The following is a 23429-nucleotide window of genomic DNA, read 5'->3' as shown; positions in this document are numbered from 1 at the left end:
CAAGAAATGGAAAACTGAATAATAAATCCAGAGATTGGCCTTTTTGGGTATAACGAAGACGATGTAATCGGCTCCGACAGCTGCATTAGAAGTTATGCTAAATCTACCACCGCTTCATATAGTGGTGGAAAAAGAAGCGTGGTTAGCAGCACACTGACTCAGGAACAATAACGACTGGAGAGATAGTCCCTATTCCAGGATTATGGAAATATCTATGTCGGAACCAACTATTGCGATGGTATCCGACAAGATGGTTCCAGCTTTCACTTCCACAAGCTATTCGAGACTCGAAACAAATGGGAGGAAAACTTTGATACCCTGTAGAGAAGGATTCTGATATGGTTTAGGGATGGCTCCAAAATGGTCTGGTGCAGGAATATGTATATGGACTCAGGACCAGATGGAGTGGGGAGGTTTCCCACTGTATCTCAAGCAGCAATTTTCGAGATAATAGAGGTCATAAACTAAAACTCATACCTGTATACATATTTTCAGACAGTCAAACAGTAGTTAAGGGTTTAGATACACACAAGGTAAGTTCAAAACTCATGTGGGAATGTTTACAAATGCTGACTGAACTGGGTACTTCTAATATAGTTAGACTGTGTTGGGTGCTATAACACAAAGGCATTAACGGAAATGAGAAAGCTGATTAACTTGCTAGGGAGGGATCTGAAATAAAGTTCATTGGTTCAGAGCCCTTTTGTGGCACTTCTCACAGTGTGGTCAAAGGGAAAATGGATTGAGTCAGAAAATAGAAAGTACTCGGCTACAAGGCCAGGTTGAAGTCATGCGAAGGAACTTATGGAGTCTCCTCCCTCTGCAGAAAAGTAGGAATGAGTTGATGAGCTTGAATAAAATTTAGCTGAGGAAAGTGACAGGACTTATAACAGGACACTGCCACTTTAAGAAACATCTATACAAGATAAGATTTGCAGACAGTTCGGTCTACAGAGAATGACGCTCGTGGGAAAACCCAAGGAGCAGAAAGAAGTGTCGGTAAGGAAGCTTCTTGACTTTGCAAAACGTACAAAACTACTTGCTAAATAGGATTAAATAGTGGGACGCACAATAGGCCTGACAACGCCGCGGTGCTATGGGACTTGAACAGAACCAAACCACAGGTAGAAGAAGAAGAAGAAGAAGAAGAAGCCTCTTATACTTAATTCAAAAGAAACACATAATGATGTGTGTACCTAATTAATTTTCATTTTTATAAATATATGGAAAATTTATTAGGTAATAGTAACCTACTAATTCATAGCAATTGAAATGGAACGTTAGTGAAAGTCATCATTTATTGTTATATACCTATTTCTTGTGTCTTTAATGTTCTACGAGGGTAAAAGATATAAAATTATTTAACTGAGAAAAAAAGTAGAATTTGGAATAGTTCATACATTTATCAACAAATACATATGGGATTAGATCTAGAAAATTGCAGTTGAAAGAAAAAATTATACTTTGTCACAAAATTGCTTTTAGTCTTTAGTCTGATAAATTATACTTTTGTTTAGAATTTTTAGTTTAATATTTTGAAAATTTTATACTTTTCATAAGAAATATACTTCTCTGAAATAGAAAATTATATAGTAGGTAATACACGATTCTATGTATGTAACGATAAAAGTAAAAGCTACTTCCTACCACTTTAGTTGACTTTGAGTCGGTATTTTATTAAACCATTAAGGTACTTCATTAGTTCTAATTTTATGCCAGATATAGATACGCATATACAGACTGACCCAATAAAAACTCCAGTCACCATTTCCTCTGGTGCCGAAATTAGTGATGTGTATTTTAATCTCCAAATTGAGGACAGATATCATGAATTTTCTTCTCAACATAAATATCGGAAATTGAATTACTTTTTATTTCACTTTGACTTTTTTCCATGAAAATCTAACTAGGTCGCGTTATTTACGTTTTTACAAAATGTGCTATCTCAGCTGCCGTCTGCTGCTTCAATAAATTTAAAATATATCTGGTTTCATCAGGATAGAGATCCAGTATATAATACGCAATCGCAACCTATTACCTGCACAACGCATTTCCGGAAAGATAAATTGGTAGGTACTAACAGCGTTATTAAGTGACCAGCTCGGTCACCAGATTTAACGCCAATTTATTTTATTGTGGGTTTACCTAAAAAGTATTGTTTATGAGGAACTGGCTAGAGATGAGACTTTTATAATAAAATGCGTACCGCTAGAGCAGTTTAATATATATATTTAAAATGTTGGACATAATTCTAAACATTTATTACAATTTTATTATTAAGGTAGTTCAATTTGTCTCACTGAATAAATTCCTTATTTGTTTAATTCAATTTATATTTTCAAACAACCATTGATTATCTTTGAAAGTCGTTGAAGAATGGACAATTTACCTTTGACTAAATTTTTACATGCAATTAAATTGATATCTACACCTATTCGGTTTTGATTGTATTAAAGGTTTTTTGTTAGTTAAACGAAATAAGATCTTAAATTATCCTATTAAATTTTCAGTTAAATGTATACTACCAAAATTGTTAGATGTGAACATTCATGTGATACGAGGATAAAAAAATGTTTTGACACAACAATGCCATCTATTTGCCACAGTTATGACGCTATTTGACAGGGTCATACGTTTCAGAGAAAATGGGACAAGAGTTTTTATTGCGACATCGTGTATATGCTTAAGTTATAAAGAAATACGTATAAAAATAAAATATTTTCATAAATAAATGTAATACTACTTCAAAGAAAGTGCAACACTTAATACAATTCTATGTATGTAAATTTTAAATGAAAAAGTTGTAGACATGCACTTTAGGTATGACACAATGTAGAAAAATATGTAATTAATACCCTGAAATTCACAATTTCATAAGAGTTATTTCACCTCACCAAAGAACACGTTCAGTATTAAATAACCTATTCTACATACAATATATTTCGTAACGAGTCTAGGAACTAGGAAATAACGACATATTTTTGGACGTATTATATTCCACCTACCATTTCACATTGACTCACATTTAATACAGGACGTCATAATCTCAGATTACCTATATAATAAATTATATCAGTCTATGTGAATAACTACAGTAGTAAAATATGATTTCAAAACCTGTGGGTAGTCCACGATACTTAAAGATCGGCGTGTAAAGTCTATCGGTCACATATTTATTGCTCTATAGTTGCTGCAAATCGCCACGCCCCATGCAATTCAGATGCCACGTAAAAATTATCTTCTTTCACTTTTAGAAGGGAATTGCTATGAGAGCCACATTAGCCTAGGACACGAGCGTGATGTAATGTAACTCAACGTTAAAAATGAGTCTTAAGGTGAAATATTTCAACAGTAAGTGATATCTTAATTTTATCTTATAAACGATCATTCGAATCTTATTTTCTTTTTCCTAATAAGTTATTAAAACGTCATAGCATTAGATCTATAATATGTTGAGACCATGCTAATTATAAAATAAAACTAATATTTTAAGTGTTATATCAGCTATAATTATATACGGAAACAACTGTTGAATGAAAAAGTGTATAGGTATAAGGAGTTTGATTTAGACACAGTATATTTTACTTAAATGGAAGCCAAAAGCAAGTAAATATTATTTAGGTATTGCCACAGTCAGGCAGCACTGAAGATAATCGCCTCATAGCAGATCAAATCTAGATTGGTATGGAGTTATTGAAATACTTTGTTTTGAGGCATGTGACCACACGGAACAACGAGGAGACTGAATGAGCTTATCTGAAATGCTATAGACTGCTAGAGTAATTAAAAAACATAGAAAACCATCGAACATGAAAGACATTGCTATGTAGACATCACAGTCTGAGTAATATTGCCCAAAAGAGGCGGTCTATGCATTTTTGAAGTATAAAGACCTAGAGAATACTACTAAGAAAAGAAAAACGGGAATCTGAAGTATACGAGGCAACAATTGTAATAAATCTATGGTAAAATAATGAGAAAAAAAAAGATTTCTGCTCATATGTGGAAAGGTAAGGATTTTGTACAAGTACAACAATACGAATATATAATGTTTTCTCTTTTAATTCAAAAGGTACATTCGCTAATATCAAATATATGGTTAACTGAATTAACACTTTAAAATAAACATTTTCTTTAAAATACATTTCCTTGAAATTTTTTGTCACTTAATTACATCAATCATATTTTGTCCACAAATAGAAATATTTAAAAAACTGAAATAAAGTGAAAACTTTTTTCTTGACAATTGCCATCTTCTACATTAAAGCATCAAAAAATGCTTGAGATGTAATCCTTCTTTTTCTTCATTTACGAACTTGCTGTAAAGCGACCCATAGATAAAAATTTTTTCGTATTTTATTGTAAAATATATTATTTTATATGTAGATATTCATTTCCATACAAATCTGGAGTTGTTACCGACATCTATCTTCAATTTCACCATTTTAACAAATTACGTCGATCCTTTTGGATTCTTGAACTGAATGAATACAATTCAAGTTCGTCAAATATGAAACCTGAAAAAACCGTCTTTGTAAACCGTGAAATATGTTTCTGTTTATGAAATTGAGTATTTTTGCTTTCTCAAATACATAAAAAAATTTCACTTTTGGAGAATGGAAAATTCCGATACACAATAGTTATAGCAGTATTTTATGAGTTAAAGAAATGGACTATCAGAACTCGTTCACTTAAATCATAACTATAATTATCATTATGTATTTTTTTCACCAACAATTTCAGAAAAGAAGGACTCATTTATCTGCTTACCCATCCATTATGGCAAATATCGCCTTAAAATGCTTATAATAAAAATATAACACATATTGCTTGTCATCTCCAAATTAAGCAGCATATTGGAAGTAATATAATTTTGAAGTAACATTATTCGAACCACATGTAAACATGAAAGATATAAAGAACGAATTTCCTTGATTTTTCTATATATTTAGTCTGCTGATCCTATTTGGCAAAGGGTACACTAAACTAAATAATGATGCTGCTGAATTGCTAAGCCCATTTTTAAAGAGAATTTAAGCACTAAATGGTGGAACAATCTAGTTCTAGAATTGTTGATAACATTTTTCAGAACATATAAGGTGCGTTCCAAAATAAAGAGGACTTTTCAAAAATAGGTATTTCTAGTAAGGCCGTCTATTGCCGTCGGAAATGTAGATCCTTCACTGATGTACTATCAAAATTTCATTACATTTGGACGAACAGAAGCAGAGTTATTGCTTCTGAAGTGATAGTGTATTTGTCATCGGTATAAAAATGAGCATCGAACAAAGAACTAATATTAAGTTTTGGTTTAAACTTGGTAGAACATTTACCGAAACGTTTCATTTGATGAACCGAGTTTATGGTGATCATGGAATTGAAATTGAGCATGTCAAAAACATCAGTTTACCGTATTTTGCCCGAACATTTGGACTACCGAAAAGTTTGTGCATAGTTTATTCCGCACAAGTTGATTGACGACCAAAAATTGCTCAGAATTCAATATCCGAAGGACGTCATCAAGGAAGTCAAAGAACAAAAACTTCCTTTACAACATTGAAATTGGTGTTGAAATGTGGTTTTTCCAATATCACTCAGAAACCAAGTGCTGAGTGGAAGGCGCCAGACAAGCCAAAACCCAAAAAATCTCGTCTAGAGAAGTCAAAAGTAAAGACAATGTTGATTTTTTTTAATACAATTCCAAGGACATTATCCACAAAGAGTTCGTTCCACCGAACCGTTAATGCACAATTCTATCTTGGCGTTTTGAAGCGTTTGGTGCATCGTATTCATCTTATTCATCCAGAATATCCCCTTTGTTGCGGGATAATGCGCCATCTCTTATACATTTGTGACCCATTGTTTTACTAAAAGTCACATTTTAATTATCAACCACTCCCCGTATTCGCCTGATTTGACGTCATGCCATGCCATTCGGAAAAATGCATTTGCCGATGAAAGAAAAACGATTTGTGGACTTAGAATCCATCCAAAAGGCTTGTACCGACATCCTGAACATCCCGGCCGACGATCTAAACACTCATTCGACATGATTTTCAACAGTGCAAACAGTATTGAGGAGGGAGACTATTTTGAATAAAATAAATCGGTTTTGACAGAAACCTTTTTGTTCTTTTTTTTTAAAGTTCTGTTTACTTTGGAACGCACCTAGAGGTAATAATGAAAAAGATTATAATCAGACACCATACAAATTAAATCCTTTAATTCTATAATATCCCCACAATGGAGATTTCAACATTTCTTACTATACCAAAGGTTTGAATTGTAAAAATTTCAATTAAATATATTGAAATACCTTTTTACTATTTCATAATATTCAATGGGATATTACCTGTAGAGTGATTCATGTCTGTCAAGGTCTAGATATTTGTCGCTAATAATTACACAAATGTATCAATCTATCATTGACATTGAGTGTCAGCAGTATTTTATTATCATTGATCGTTAATATCATTATACGTTCGGAATATTAAGATGGCTATTTGCATTCATTAAATTTACATGTACATGAAAAGTTTTGCTACTTCACCCCTACGTTAAATATTAGCAATAACATAACGTGAGTCACGTAAAAATGATAAATCAAAAAATTTCTAGAGAATATTTCGAAACGACGGAAAAATCCTTTCTAAATAAGTGTTTTGGATTTAGTTCCTATAGATGGTATTACTAAAATTACATTGCATTTTATTTTTATAAAAGAAAATTGATAGTCTCCTTTCAAGTCAATTAAATACGGAGAGTGAAAAAGACGGCAGCCATTTTTTAATTTATCATGCCCTAGTTATCTTGGAAATGTCAGTAAACCTTTCTATGCACAGCATTCCTAAGCCACATTTCATTTTATTGCTATAAAACGGTAAAAAAATTAGCAGAGATCAAGGAGAAGTTATGGCTACTTTCGTTAGCGACTGTGGAATCGCGTTTGTTCTAGATAAGGTACGTTATGAGTTGGATGTATTTTTCTAAAAATTGTTTAATTTAATTTTGTTCAATTTCTCATTCATTAAGTAGAAACCAAAATAAATCGTTTCGAATCATTTTAAGTAGAATTTTCATAATAAAAAAATAAATCAAAATATCGATATAATGACGTCTTTGTTAAAGATACTTAATTTAGAATAAAAATCAGTAAAAAATATTGAGTTCTCAAAATGCATTTAAATGAAGTAGTACAGAATAGTACCAGATCAGAGATTATGTTCAAATTCAAGAAAATATTTTTGTAACTTCGAAACTAATAAAAACAATCAGTGTTCCAATCTGCGCACATCTATAAGCAAATCTGTAACCTTGAAATTCCGCATTACATGTAGCTTATAGAAATTATGAAATCGTATTTTTTTACGACTGTGTGAAACGATTTACAGAAAAGATAAAATAATTTCGATAAATGTATTTATTAGAAAAGCGAATTAATTAGTTTACATAATAGCGATATAGACCCACTGGAACATGCGAGAGTATTTCATGATCTGAGAATTTGATGTAAATAATTTAAATAAAGGGGGTTTATATGTGGAATTTTGTGTCCAGCATTTTAGAAAATCTAAGGGAGTTAGAAACAATATCTCTTCACTGTGCCAATTATATAAATTTTCTTCAGGGTATAAGACAACTGATATTCCAAATTAGGGAAAAGGTATATTTTTACCTTCGTTTCTTTAGTTTTGCACGCCTGTTGAACATACAGAAAATTGTAGTACAAATATAACCACAACCCGCAGGATGCTTTTAGGAATAACAAACAATGGTATCGGATAGATTTCATTAATTAGTTTAATTTCAAAGATAGTATTATTACATGCAAAAATATACAGTGAAAATAAATCATACAACTCATGTAATCAATTAAAAACAAAATTATCTTTGAATTTATGTCAATTGAATTGTTATTATAGTTTAACAAAGAATTAATTAACAATTAAAAATTCAGTCGATACATACATTTGTTCATTCTTCCTTGTAATTAATACCAACATTATCCTTGTAAATCTATATCGCTTTAATTATATTTAGTTATACATATGTTTACTTTTATAGACTTCCTTTATAACATCACCGTTTCTAAAGAAAGTTTCACGGTAAGACGGTTTAAATTGAAATTTCATGCAAGTGGTCTAATTACTTATTTAACTAGACGCTCGAAAACCAAAAACATGGTTTTAAGAAGAGTAAAAAGTTGGTTAACAATTTAATAATTTTTTAATTTAGGAGTTCTGATCCGCAATGAGGAAAATGTGTGATTTATTTGGACTTTCACATGCTAATTTGCTTTAACATTAATTACATTTCTTGATATTTCTCAATTATGGAGTGTCTCAAAATTCACGTAAAATTTGAATTTTGCATCATTTGTGCCAATAAAAACAGCGTGGCAGCTGACAGTTCAAAGTTTTTAAGAATGGATCGTTACAAGAAGGAACAACGCGTTTTCATTGTGAGCAATATTTTAAAAATAGTGTTTGGCTTGACAATTACAGTTAGCAATTTTCGTGCAAAATATGGTGGGAATAGTGTTTTCACTTCCTCAACTGTGAAGTAATTAATTGAAAAATTTAGGGAGATTAGATCGATTAGTGATTTCAAACACTCTGACCATCCTTCAACAAGCCGTTCAACTCAAAACAGCGAAGCAGTTAGTGAGAGTCTCGCTAAGAGTCTATTAACCTGGCACCGTGGTTAAGAATTGGACATTTCGAGAAGCTCTCTACAGCGTATTCTCACGAAAGATTTGGATTTTCTTGCTTACAAAGTTGAATTGTCATAAGAACTGGAGGCTACTGGCCAAGCAGAGTGATTTTGTTGAATGGATTATGGAACAACAAGTGGTTGTTGATTTCATCTTGATAGCTTCGTTAATCGATATTGTCACATTTGGGATTCAGAAAATCAATGAGTGATTGTTGAAAAACAAATGTATCCATAAAGTGTCACTGTTTGGTGAGAATTTTGGACTGGAGGTATTATCTAACCATTCGTCTTCGAAAATTCGGCAGGTAATAAAATTAATGGTGCTCGCTATCAAGACATGAAAATTCAGTTTTTTATGTCTAAGTTGCAAAATATGGATGTAGACGACATGTGGTTTCAACAAGATGGTGCCACATGCCAAGTAGCCCGAGAATCTGCATGAATCATTTCCTAGATGCGTAATTTCCCGTTTTGATGATCAGAATTGGCCGCCCAGATCGTGCAATTTAACGCCGTTGGACTTTCTTTGGTTTTTTTTTTTGAGGCCTAAGGTTTATGTCAACAATCCCTTGGCCACCCGCGCCTTGAAGGATGAAATCCAGCGCTGTATCAATGAAATTTAGATTGTAAGAAATTCCCAACCAAATGGGCATCGTCTTCCCTGGCATACGGCGCACAAGCAAGCGGAAAAAGATAAGATAGGGACGCTACGAACGGTTAACAGTGTTGACGTTAAATACAAAAACTTTGTACTTATCATTTCTTTGGATAGCAAGGTTTTGTCACTTGCTAATTAAAAAGAAAGTTGTGTGAAGATAAAGAGTTAGTGGCAAACCATTGCTGGTTAGGTTACCCGAACCGTAACCTCAAAAGCTGCATTTATGCAAAATGGTCAAGGAAAATTTCGACAAAAGAATGCATACGCGCCAGCAAAGTGATGAAGGCTATTTACCCGATATGCTATTTCATACATAACCCTATATTGTATACTTTATAAATTAATAAAAAATTTAAAATTTTGGACACTCTTTATGTACACTTGTGGAAGATAAAAAGTTTCCAATCTAATTTATAATGGTCATTTGAAACACATACAATTTCATACTTTAAACTTCACTTAAAATATTAAAAACTTAAAATATTTCATATCGGAAACTCTTTTGTCCACAGCTGTACGTACAGGAGGGAGTTTCGCATAAGAATCGAAGTAGATCGGTTGCATGTAGAGTACCCTAAAATACGGTGATTTAGTGATTTAATAAATTGATTAGTTTAGCAAATAGACGTTAAAATCGGATTTTCTTAACTCTAATGTATTTAGATCAATTTAAATGAGGCATGGTTTAGAGAAACTGGGAAAATTTGTAAGCCTGATTTGCTTACAAATTCAGAGTGAGTCGCAATTAGAGGTATAAAAATTAACCAAAACTTCCTCAAATCAAAATAAAACAATAATTCAAAAACTGGTTATGGGCCTTTAAAAAAATTTTCTTGTTCAACTTGTTTATGTTTTTTAACTCCGTTAGCTTTTAAGATTATTCTTATCTGAAACATAGAGATAACTAGAAACACCTTAAAATTCCTTTGTTTTTCTATATGGTATACAAAAGTATACCAAATAGTATTTAAATTGAACAAAGCTTTTTGGAAACATTGGATATTTTTTACTTATTTTGACGCCTTGTAAAATTTGATGGTTCTATTTTCAGACTCTTTGTAAATTACGTGTAGGTAGTTAATATATCGCCTACTGATCCAGATCCCTAGATGTTAATACGTATGTCACTGACTACGGCAACATGTTAAACATACATTACCGAAGGTAGATTAAAGACTATTAACAAATAAATATTTAATATTGTGAAAACGCAGTCAAAATTTCTTTAAATGAAGTAATAGGATTGAAACCTATTTATTTTCCACCAAATGTTGAGCTAAATATAATAAAGAATTAATTATAACAAATAATAAAATTATACTACTAATCGAGGCGTAGGTACCATCACATGAAACAACATAGTTAGACTTTTGCATAAGTAACAGTTAGGATCACTACCCTTCCATTATTGAACAATAAGTAAGTATTTGATATTAAGATTTACTCTTACGACATTAAAAATTCAAATTTAAACATCATTCTAAATGCACGAGACTATAATATGGTTCAATAGATAATAATTGTCTAATTACAAACACTCCTTGAATTTGCATCAACAAAATAAGTGGGCCGGAGATTGTCCTAACCATAAAGGAATAAATTCTATAAATATTCATATAGATACTAATATAATTTAGGGCAGCAACAATTTCGCCAAGTAGTACTAACTGAAAATAAAATAATCAGAACTGAATTAAATGAAAATCTAAAGCAAATTTAATAGAATTAGAAATATGAATATTTTGCTTAGGTATTCATGTTTATGAACATAAAAAACATCAAAATTTTACAGTCACTTCCAAAGAACTCTTGCAACATTTAGCCTACAGTATTCAAATTTTTTTCATAAGTAAAGTCGGTTCAATTTCATAGCAGGCAGATTCTCTTATAAGTTTCTAAATAGTGCTTGATTTTTCGAATACAAAATTCAATTCAATTACAAGTATATACCCTTGTAAATGTTATCTCACCTTAAGGGCGCCGTTTTATAGACAAGAAATCGCACTTTTGGTAAGACAGCGATAGCACCTGATAGATAGTAGAAAATCCATCCAGGAAGTGGCGGTCTCTACTAGCGTAATGCCAAACTAGAACAACATCGTAATACCACATAGCAATCGACGTAAAGATTTCTTTAATCGGTAACTATATATTCTCAGGACATTGGTAAGCCTATTATCGTCCAGAGCCGCATTAGGGAAAATATGTGCAATGAACAAGAATTGTCAGATAATTTTAATATTTGCACAGAAAAATAATATAATGACCTACAATGTTTTAATAAAATATTGGATGTGGAAACAGAGGAATACTATACTTGATACTATCAAAAATTTAAACATTTATTATAGTGTTTACGAAGATAGTTGAAACCGTATAAAAACTAAAAGTCGGCATCTCTTTATTGTGCCCGGAAAGAGATGCCGACTTTTAGTTTTTATACGGTTTCAACTATCTTCGTAAACACTAGATATACCAAACAACTTTTTTGACAAAAACTTCAAATTCCCCAGATTCTTTATTACTGGGCATGTCGAATGCAAAATGATGCTCATTTTATACCCTTAATGTTCTATATATTTTAATTTCATTTAACAGACATATTTGTGAAATATTTGTGATTATTATCATTATGTTGGAAGTATGGAAACATTGTGGTAAAGACAGTTTTAATGATTTTAAATAACAATGCAACTGTATTCCAGACAATTAAAATGTACAGAAAAATTTCATTATTTTTCTTAAAAATATATAGATAAAATATGTTATGAATTATAATTAATGTAGTATTAAACACCCTGAACCTATTGAGAAACATAAAATAGGAGAAAAATAGAAATAAAAAAACAAAATAGTTTATCAGATCCTCTGGTAAATATTTTCATAATTTATTAATTGTAGTTCATTACTCATTCCATATTTATTTCAAAATTTTACCAATACAAAGAGCACGTGTTCGTGTTTACCGGCCGGCAGACCAGTTTTTTTTTGTTGCAAATTAGTCCAAGCATTCTGTCACGGATTAATGTTAAATTAGCAGAAATTATTACCTGGACAAAAAAATATGACCGTATAGAAAATTAAATTTTAAATCCAGTTTCTTGTTCTTTAAACTCGATCCAAAATGGCGAACATGGTTAAAAAAAATCGCAAAGTTGCAAAAAACGGTTTTTCTAAAATAAGTAAAAAAATATAGCACCGATCGAAAAATTTTAGATGAGAGGATCAAAATATGACTGAAAAAGTTGCACTTTTTTGGGTGTTTTTTTCAAATAACTATTTCAATTTTTATTTTATGAAAATGACTTTTAAAGAAGGAAACTGCTGACATTTTTTCGCCAATTTAAAAAAAAAATGTTTTTCTACGACTTTCTGGAGCCGAGATAATTTTTTTATTTAAAAAAAATTTTGAAGACGCAATTAACATTTTTTACAGCGATGCACTTGATGGAGGTTAATATTGAATATTTATATTTTTAAAAAAAAAAAATAGTAGGATATGTTTACTTACAAAAAATCAGTCGATAGATCTTTTTAAAACCTACAACTTTCTGTTTTAAAATTTTTCGATCGGTGCTATATTTTTTTAGTTATTTTAGAAAAAACATTTTTTTGCAACTTTGCGATTTTTTTAACCATGTTCGCCATTTTGGATCGAGTTTAAAGAACAAGAAACTCGATTTAAAATTTAATTTTCTATACGGTCATATTTTTTTGTCCAGGTAATAATTTCTGTAAGCATTTCTCTATAATGCTTGGACTAAATACTTATAGCCTAAGAGCTGGCGTGATTTTTTCCCATCATTTGTACCAAAAGATAAGCACATTAATGTTGAAATAGGTTTAAAGTGAACAAATATCGCTACGTTTGGCCGGAGGCGGCTACTCAAACTTTTTTTTTTTTTCAAAAACTCCTTGATTTGTACCACCTGCAGACTATGAAATTCGGCTTTGGGAATACAATTTGACCACAAAAGTGAAATGACAGACAAAAAAGTCGGTTTTTCGTCGGCGTTTCTTAATTACAGCCAATAAAAGGGTTCCGTCTCCGTCGTAAACATCGTAGCAGTCTGTGAGTGCAAGCGAGATGGGTTCAGGCTTGCAAACGCGCAAGGGACGGAGAATGATATATTATTCCTACATTGCACGCATGTTTAGTGGCTCTGTAAGTAGATTTGTAAGAAAATAAATATAAGCAAACATATATTTTATTGAAACTTAACATTCAGTAATAAGAAAACTAAACATTATACACTTTGAAATAAAAAATATGAAAATTTTACTTATACTATTACGAGAGCCATACTTCCATCGTAAGCGTGTGTATTTTTTTCTAAACATTGTTTATTTTAGCAAACCTGCATGTCGGCCTAATAAAGCTTTTTATTTTCGTGGTATTCAAAAAAACGTGGCGGAAGATTAACGAGCATGCGTTGTATTGCTTAACATTTTAATTTACATTTTTGATAAAATATTAAATCAAATGTAGAGCTTCCTTATATACAGAGTGTCTCATAATTAGTGTCCAATAATTTATCACTTGATTATATAGCCAAAAATAAGAATATGTTTTCAAATAAACATGGGTCGAGAGATGCTTCCTAAGGGATCTACGCTCCCTAAATGGGGGCCTCAAAAAATTCATTTTTTTTAATATTTTCGAAACGGGTTCAAGGAAAATTATAAATTTTGACATAATTGACGCTCATTAAAAGATCGTCATAAAATTTTAATCGTCGGCTAAAATTTGCCTCTATTTTTTTACTTGTCGAAATTTTCAAGTTCATGTTTTCATGCCAACATATGATAGATATTCATTTCCTTTACAAAAGAGGTACTCTTTAGTTCTTTGGATAAAATGCTCCATTTCCGAGAAAAACGAATTTAAGCAATTCATTACGTTACCTTAATAAAATTCAAAAAATTTGTCTTGAATGGCTAAAATGGGCACATGTACCATTATGAATTTTCATATGTCATCATATGAATATACATTGTAATAAACAACGTGAAAAGTGCTTAGAAAACTTTGTTATGGGCCGTCCCGAGCAAGGGGAGGGGGAGAATCGAATTTTTGCATGTTGCATTTGTTGCTATAAAATTTGATTGATCTGAGTTTTCTATGAAAAATGGTGATGTTGTTTTGATCAGAATTTGAAAATTTCGGCAAACAAAAGCAATAGGGGCAAACTTTAGCCGACGACCCCCCCCCCAATTGAGATGATTAAAATTTTTGAAAAATTTTATGATAATCTATTTCGACTTTTAAGAGCGTTCATGGTATCAACATTCATAATTTTCCTTCAACCCGTTTCGAAAATATTAAAAAAAAAATTTTTTTTGAGGCCCTATTTAGGGGGTGTAGCTCCCTTAGGAAACATCTCTCGACCCATGTTTATTTGAAAAAATATTCTTATTTTTCGCAATATAATCAAGTGGTAAATTATTGGACACTAATTTTGAGACACCCTGTATATAAGAAAACTCTACATTTGATTTAATATTTTATCAAAAATGTTAATTATAATGTTAAGCAAATTAGTATACAACGCACGCTTGTTAATCTGCCGCCAAAAAAGTACGAAATACTGATGCTATACAATCGTTATTAATTAGGCATATAATTAAGCAGTTATAGTAAAACCAAAAATAACTGTAAAAAAAAATCTAACTGTATAATCAAATTTACAAAATATTTTTAATTAGTAAGTCATCATTTCATTTGTTCACAGCGTATTTGCCTCCAGTTCCTCCTTGACCTACATTAATAATAAGTAGGTAACTATTCTGTCATAAAAACATGCCCTTTGTTTAAACACATCTAAAAACACTTTATCAGAGGCATGCCGGCGAGTTGTACAGTACACCTGCACTTTCCGTATTCCACCGTACCACATATGTATTGTTAGTAATATGTGACCGTACCTATTTCATCGTGACGATGCGAGAACGAATCATTTGCTTTAAAATGTGTTGTAAATTGTAAAGTATCTACATAAATCAATCACTTTTTAAGCAGAGGCTAATTAATAAACATTTCATTTAAAAACTAATAAAACACAAAAAGAAAAATTAAATTGTAAAAAATATTTTTAGGGGAACTCATTTGGCTTGCTTCTCAAGAAAAATGTAATAATAACTCGAAGTCACTCTTCGACAAGCAACAGTAAATATTACATACAAAATTCTGTATTCAGAATTATGGTTTCTAAAATTATACTGGATCTAATAACTAGTAAAACATACAAAAATCAATTTGTGAAAAATATTTTAAAGAAATCTTAGGGAGACACTGACTCCCCCGCTTCTAAAAAAAACTGCCACTGTGTAGGAAATTTTAATTATCTTATCACGCTCTATTTTAGTTTAGACTGACTGATACCGAATGGCATTTGCCTAATTCTTTCTTCTCTAGTAATTATATTATCGATTATATTATCTGGACTATTATCAAAATATGTGTATTAAGTACTATAATTTATTTGTGTTTATAGCTCTTTTACTATTAGACTAATTATTAATTGTCAGAATTAAAATTTTTTAACTTACTTATTAGTATTTAACAGTATTCGTAAGAACTCGGAATAACATTTTTATTATTACGATTATTTTACATGCAAAGCTTAATATTCCCATTTAAACAAGCACTGCCATCACATTCTTTTATATTATCTAAAATCAGCGCAAATACAACTCAAACATATCGAAGTTAGTCCGGCTCTGGTTCGGCAAAAAATACCTTAGAACGACAACTGTGACTATCGCCCTCTTTTCGATAGTATCCAAACTATAGAAATGTTGAAATACGAAGGATTTCTTCAATTGCTCGGCATGAAAAGATGACGGATAATATAAAATATCAGAACACGTACCTTTCCTGTTTTGTCCAATTGATTTATAAAACTACTCAATAATTCTTATTAATTCATGTATAAATAGTATCCTAAAAGCATTCTGCTGGGTGTGGGTATGTTTATAATACCGTACGCTTTTATCTGTATGTTCAACAGTCGTGTAAAGTTCAGGAAACGTAAGATAAAAAAATATGTTTTTTTTTCTTACTTAAAATGTGTTGTCAGTCATCTCACACCCTGAAGAACACTTGTATGAGTACTACAGTGAAGAGATATCGTTTCTAACTTGCTTAGATTTTTTAAACAATTGGAAAAAAATTCATTGAAAATTGCGCATAAAAACGCCCGCTTAATGGTGTATCTTATATTAACATTTTGATCTCACTCCGCCCATCAAATTTCTTGAGAAACAATTAACATTTTAGGTACAAATGTATTCCAGCCTACTCTTTAAACCTATCCCATAAACAAGAGCTACTATAAAAGGAGTGCTATTTTCCTGTTTGAAATTGCTTTAATAAATAATGAACCTCCGTGTATCACCAAATATCAATACCTTACAAAATTAAAATGTTGCGAAATTAAATTAATCAAATACATTTCACGCCGGAAAGGATCAAGCAGGGATTGTTTTTATAAAACCCTTTTTGCTTGATCGAGATTATTACACTGACAAAAGCAGACAAATAAAATATATAAAATATACGTCACTTCACTTACACTTAGTTTACATTTAAAAAAATAATCTGTTTTCATTTTCACATCTAGAACTGGTATTTCTTTTATGTAAATGTGACAGTTCAAATTCGTTTATCTGGTCCTACAGTTAGAGGTATTGTATGATATTTAATTCTATTTCCTCTTGCAGTACTTATCTGCAAAAATAATTTCATGGAATAGTCTTTTACTGATTATTTTGGAATAAAAATTAAATTTAATTATGTTAATATTTATTAGAATTGATTTGTTTTATAAATAATATAAATAAATCACATCAATTACTATAAAAGCTTTAACAAAAATGAACTATCGACTATCAAATAGAAGAATTTCTGTCAGTGTTGAAGTCTAAGCATATAAAAACTAGTGAGACTTACGAGAACATTCTGTGGGTAATTACTATCGATATTTTATACCGCATGTTGAATCTCATTATTTTTGTTTTCAACATACAATGTCAAAATACAATGTTATAAAATATTGTATGTGTTTATAAATCTCGGGGTTACTTAAAGTCAATGTTAACGACCTCTGCTCAATCTTGCTACACCATTAAAGGTTAAGGATGATCCCGTCCTTAAACTTCACAGTGTACATCACTATATGAAGGCTGCATACTGTCACGAAGAGCAAAGAAAGCTGCTACCTAATCATGCCTGTTATTGTTAAGGTGCTTCGGGCAAGATTTCAAAGAAGATGATCATTCATATCTTAAATGCCCAGTTTAAATGCTTTTAAACTGGCTATTATATAATACGCCGTCAGCAAGATGGAGGTAATTTATATTTAAGATTTCTGTCCCACTAAAATAGTACGATTTTTTGTTACGTTCTAAATATTATTTACTCGTCAATTGTGACTATTTTAATTAGCATATATGAAATAATGCTAAATGTAACCTTCTATGTTTTATGAAATATCGCGTAAAAATAACAATCTATCACATCTGGCATATTCCACTCAAAATATTACACAAATAGTAGTTACTGTTTTTTTCATATTTTGCGCATTACTTTCATATGAATTTAAAGATATTTAAAGTTATTGCGGGGATGTAGTGTCACCGTAGTCAAATTTTATCATTAACTGATTTTTGTCAAAGACAACGAAACAACTAGGTTTTGATAACTGAAAATAAATTTAAATATCATGTGATGTAATAGTTTTTTAAGCTTTATCTTTAAAAAAAAATTGAATTATATAGGACAGTAAAACCTCTTTTAAATGAGTAGGTATTGCTATTAAAACGGGTCAGACTTTATATAATAATATTATTTATTCATATATAGCATAAAAAAGAGACACATGTACTAAATACAAATATATGAAAGGGCGAAGTTCAGCTGTGTCGTCCAGTGTTCTTCCACTTAACCCATGCTAGATGCGCCATGGCATTTAAGTCACACTTTAAACACTTAAAACATTAAAGGCATACATACACATATGTAGTAAAAAGAAAAGTAATACGATATCACACAACATAGATATGCAAGCGAAACAATTATATGAGTGTAAGGTACTAGTTATTGAGAATTAAAAAGAAAGGCTTTATATATTTTTTTGAAACAACTGACGGACAGCGATTTGAGAGGCAACGGTAGGGCGTTGTAAATTTTTGGCATATTGTAACTAAACGATCTTTCAAATGTTGCAGTTTTATGCGAAGGTGTTAAATTAACTTTAAATCTTGTATTTAAATTATGAACGTCAGTTCGGAATCTGATTTTATTGTACAAATATTGGGGGGATTTAAAATGATAGTCATAAAGAGAGTAGCACTGTGATGTAGACGAGTGTTTTTCATATCCAACCATTTTGTATTCATTAGCGTGTGTCTTACTCGATTTCGCTTTCTAATACCATATACAGGGTGTCCGGTAAGTACCTCCTAATCTGTCGGGAGTGTATAGGGGAGGTCAAAATAAAACTAGTCCTTCCTATAATTTTTTTTCCTAATGTGCCCCCTAACGGAGTTATGGGGGGTCAAAGGGGTACCTAGAAATTAACGTTTAGGGTTATAACTTTGAAACCACCCTGTATATTTTAATAAAATTTTCGTACGTTGTATTACACATGGAGCTCTACGATTTGATGCTAAAATCAACTTTTTGCTATTATCAGGTGTCCAGAAACGGACTGGCCCTATCACAATTTTTCTCAAAATTTTGACAGAAGTAATTTTATCAAACTGAAAATATTATTATTAGATACTCTGAAGGTTTTTCTTTAAAAATGGTACTCTTTATTTATTTCGAAAAAATGAACGGTTTGCGAGATAAATCGGTTTTGAAAAAAATTGGTAACAAAAACAACAATTAAAATTTATTTTTTTTACATATTATTTCATGCATTTAATTTCTTTAACTTTATCAAGTCCAGAAATCTTTGAACGGGTTGGCTATACTTTATGAGCAAGTAGTGACCAATTAAAAATAACATTTGAAAAATAACTTACTTACAAGACATGCAACAAAGAACATTCAACAATGAACAAAGGTACCTAAATGTTACTTCGGTAGATGTTCAAAATGAGCACCCCGTACTTCAATGCACTTTCTAATCCTACGAATGTTTTCCCGGTGCACTTGAAATAATATTCCGTGATTATTGCGGAGATGGTCACAGTTCTGTGTTAGCCTCAGCAGAAGTTCCTCTCTACTATTTACGGGTGTTGAATAAACGTTATTTTTTAAATGACCCCACAGAAAAAAGTCTAATGGGTTTAGGTCGGGCGACCTAGGTGGCCATAATACAGGTCCGCCTCGACCTATCCATCGATCACCAAAAACATTCGTCAGATGTTGACGTACTAAACGATCAAAGTGGGGTGGTGCACCGTCATGCATGTACCACATTTCAGTTCTTATTTGAAGGGGCACTTCTTCTAACAAAATATTTAGATTTTCCTCTAAAAATTGCAAATAAAGAGCACCATTAAGTCTTTGCTCCAGAATAAATGGACCAATCAAATGATTCCCGATAATGCCAGCCCACACATTCACCATAAACCTTTGTTGGTAGCGAGTTTGAACTAAAGCGTGAGGGTTTTCTTCATCCCAGACATGTAGATTATGCGAATTAATTATGCCGTCTCTTGTAAAACCTGCTTCATCGGTGAACAAAATAGATGTACCAAAATTATGATTCCGAATATGATGCTGTAAAAACCAATTGGCGTATTGAAGTCTTTTTGGATAATCATCTGGAGACATAGCATGTACTTTTTGGATGTGGTACGGGTAAAGCAATTGTTCTTTCAGAGTTTCATGTACAGCCCATTTTGTAACATTGTTTTGCGCCGCAAGCTTCCTTATGCTATTTGAAGGATTATTAGCAACGTCTTCCAATATTTGTTCCTCTACATGAGGGTCTCGTACTCTCCTCGGGGCTCCTGCTCCACCACGGCGTGGCAAAAAGCTTCCTAAATAAAGGATTCGGAAGAAATTAGTTTCACTAACGTTTTTCACTATTTTTTTTTACCTGTTTCTCTTAAACTACGATCAACTCTTTCAAAAGTTTTTGGACTCGGCAAATGTCGACCCGGAAACCTTTCCTCATAAAGTCTTCTTGCCTCCACGGAGTTGCATAATGCTTCCCCATAAATTAGGTGCATATCAGCATATTCTGCACAGGAATATTCTTCCATTTTTAAATGTTATTTCTAACGGCTTAAAACGAATACCACAATAAAATTGAATTTTTATTCTGTCACGCGCCTTTGACAAGTACTTTAAAATCAACAGGGTCTAACAACGAAAACAATAGAAAAGAACTCCATGGAGACAAGAGCAATAATAATTTGTAGATGTATTTTGGTCATAGATGTTGATTTTACAAGAAACGGCATTATTCATTCCCTTAATTCACCACCAGTAAATGTTTATGGTGAATCTGTAGGCTGGCACTAGCGGGAATGATTTTATTGTAAAAAAATAAATTTTAATTGTTGTTGTATTTGTTACCAATTTTTTTCAAAACCGATTTATCTCGCAAACCGTTCATTTTTTCGAAATAAATAAAGAGTACCATTTTTAAAGAAAAACCTTCAGAGTATCTAATAATAATATTTTCAGTTTGATAAAATTACTTCTGTCAAAATTTTGAGAAAAATTGTTGTGATAGGGCCAGTCCGTTTCTGGACACCTGATAATAGCAAAAAGTTGATTTTAGCATCAAATCGTAGACATCGTGTAATACAACGTACGAAAATTTTATTAAAATATACAGGTTGGTTTCAAAGTTATAACCCTAAACGTTAATTTCTAGGTACCCCTTTGACTCCCCATAACTCCGTTAGGGGGCACATTAGGAAAAAAAATTATAGGGAGGACTAGTTTTACTTTGACCTCCCCTATACACTCCCGAGAGATTAGGAGGTACTTACCGGACACCCTGTATAAATCTAAGGCAGTAATTTTGAATTTTCTGAATTCGTTGAGATGTCGCCTGAGCTAAACATGGACCATAAACAGTATCACCGTAATTAAACACAGATAAAACCAAAAGACTGGCAAAGTAAAATTTTTAGTGTTTCACTTAAGATATGTCTGGATTTGTATAATATTTTTAAATTAATACTGGATTTTTTTACACAGTTTGATATATGCTTATTGAATCTAAGATCGCTATCAATAGTAAGACCCAAAACTTTAACTTCATTTTTAACTTCTAACTGAACATTATCAACAGTTATATTAACCTCGGGTAATAGTTGGGCATATTTCACCCGACTAGCAAAAAGTATAGTAACACATTTTGTGGGGTTTGAACGCAAAGAGTGCTCCAGTGAAATTCGAAGTGTTTCGAGTTCACTATTAATTATAATACAGCTGTTTCGAATATCATTAGGATGAAACGAATAGAATAGTTGAGTATCATCTTCATACATTTGAATTTTACAGTGCTTTAGACAATTAGGGAACGAGGATGTATACAATGAGAACAACGTAGGTCCCAATACGGATCCTTGAGGCACTCCACGATTAGTATTAATATAATTCGAAATATCGTTTTTAAGTACTACCCTTTGTTGTCTACCTACTAAATAGTTAGAAATAAATTGTACTGCAGATATATCAAAACCGGCAAACATTAAAATATTTTCCAAAATATAATGACTAATTGTGTCAAATGCTTTCGAATAGTCGAGTAAAACTAAAATCGAACATAATCCAGAATCTGTAGCCCTAAAAATATGATCTGTGACATTTAATAAAGCAGTAGAACAACTATGTCTCTCTCGAAAACCATACTGTTCAATAGGCAATATGTTATTAATAGTTAAATGATTCATAATTTGATCATTTACAATATACATTTTATATACTTAATACTTATACCACGTCGTGGGTAAATTTATTTTCACAATTTACTGTTACAAAAAAATTCACGGGTGGATATTATATGTTAATTCCGGTTTTAGAAAAATGGTCGCTATTGTCAGGGAAACAATGAGTGTAATTAAGTAATTACTAAAATTATGAAGAAATATCCCACTTTTTGCTGCAATAAATAGCTTATTTCGTTATTAATAAATACATGTAAATGTGTATTCACAAGACGACTTCATCTCTACAAGTATTATAAAATATTCCAAAGTCTTAGGCAATAGAGTTTTTATGTTAATATAATTCTGTACCTGTACTTACGTTTCAAACACGTATGTTTATTAAGTTAAGTAACAGCCGACAGAAACTCAATAATTAACTTCTTGCTTAAACATTATTCATAATCTGCTATTAAAACCACGACAAATATTTCATATTATGTTACTGGCAAGATATTTTGATAAATGAGTTTGTTTTAATACCATACAACAACATGTCAGAACAAATAGAATACTCTTGACATTGGGATTTGCTTCCACATTATACTTAACAGGAATTGATATCCACACCTTATTCTGTTTTTTTATCCTTACTCTCTCTCATTCTTTTCCTATTTCTCTTGTACTTTTCCAGGTCTTTTAGTAAATTTTCTTTCAAAAAATGGGTATTAGTTCAAAGTCCTGAATTCGTTATTAGGTTATTAGGTTAGGTTATTAGGTTATTAGAAATTTGTTGATATGCTCTTAATCTTTAAACTTAAATGTCTAAAACGTGTTGATATTTCTTCATTATTGTTTTAAAATCAGGAATCTCACCCAAAACCGTTCAACACAAGAATATAGTATTTGTTACAAAAATAATATAAGATTTATAGCCAAAATTATAACGATGATCAACGAGTTTCAATAAGACAAAACAGAATTTAAAAAGTATATGTACCTAAACAAGAGTAATCCAAATGTTAATAGACTAATATGCATAAATTTAATAATTCTTATATTTTCCATGCATTATTGTAAAATGTGCCTATATGAAAGCACTGAATATTAATTATTAAAAATGGATAAGAAATCGAATTCACAATGATTAATGAAATGTGAAGTAATAAATAAATTCCGTTTTCATAATAAGCGAGAATAATTTTATTCATGAATT

The 23429-nt window shown here is 31.3% G+C and overlaps 1 protein-coding gene across 1 annotated transcript in view; it reads left to right on the top strand.

Moving 5' to 3' along the window:
* The window catches only part of LOC108910199 (ras-interacting protein RIP3-like), an 85815-nt gene that overhangs the window by 44993 nt on the left and 17393 nt on the right, over positions 1-23429 (top strand). The gene's annotated exons all lie outside the window — the stretch shown is intronic.

The sequence above is a fragment of the Anoplophora glabripennis genome, unplaced genomic scaffold (assembly GCF_000390285.2).
Source record: "Anoplophora glabripennis isolate ALB-LARVAE unplaced genomic scaffold, Agla_2.0 scaffold322, whole genome shotgun sequence".
Lineage (NCBI taxonomy): Eukaryota > Metazoa > Arthropoda > Insecta > Coleoptera > Cerambycidae > Anoplophora > Anoplophora glabripennis.
Note: the sequence above shows the minus strand (reverse complement) of the source record. Positions and strands in the feature narration are given on the sequence as shown.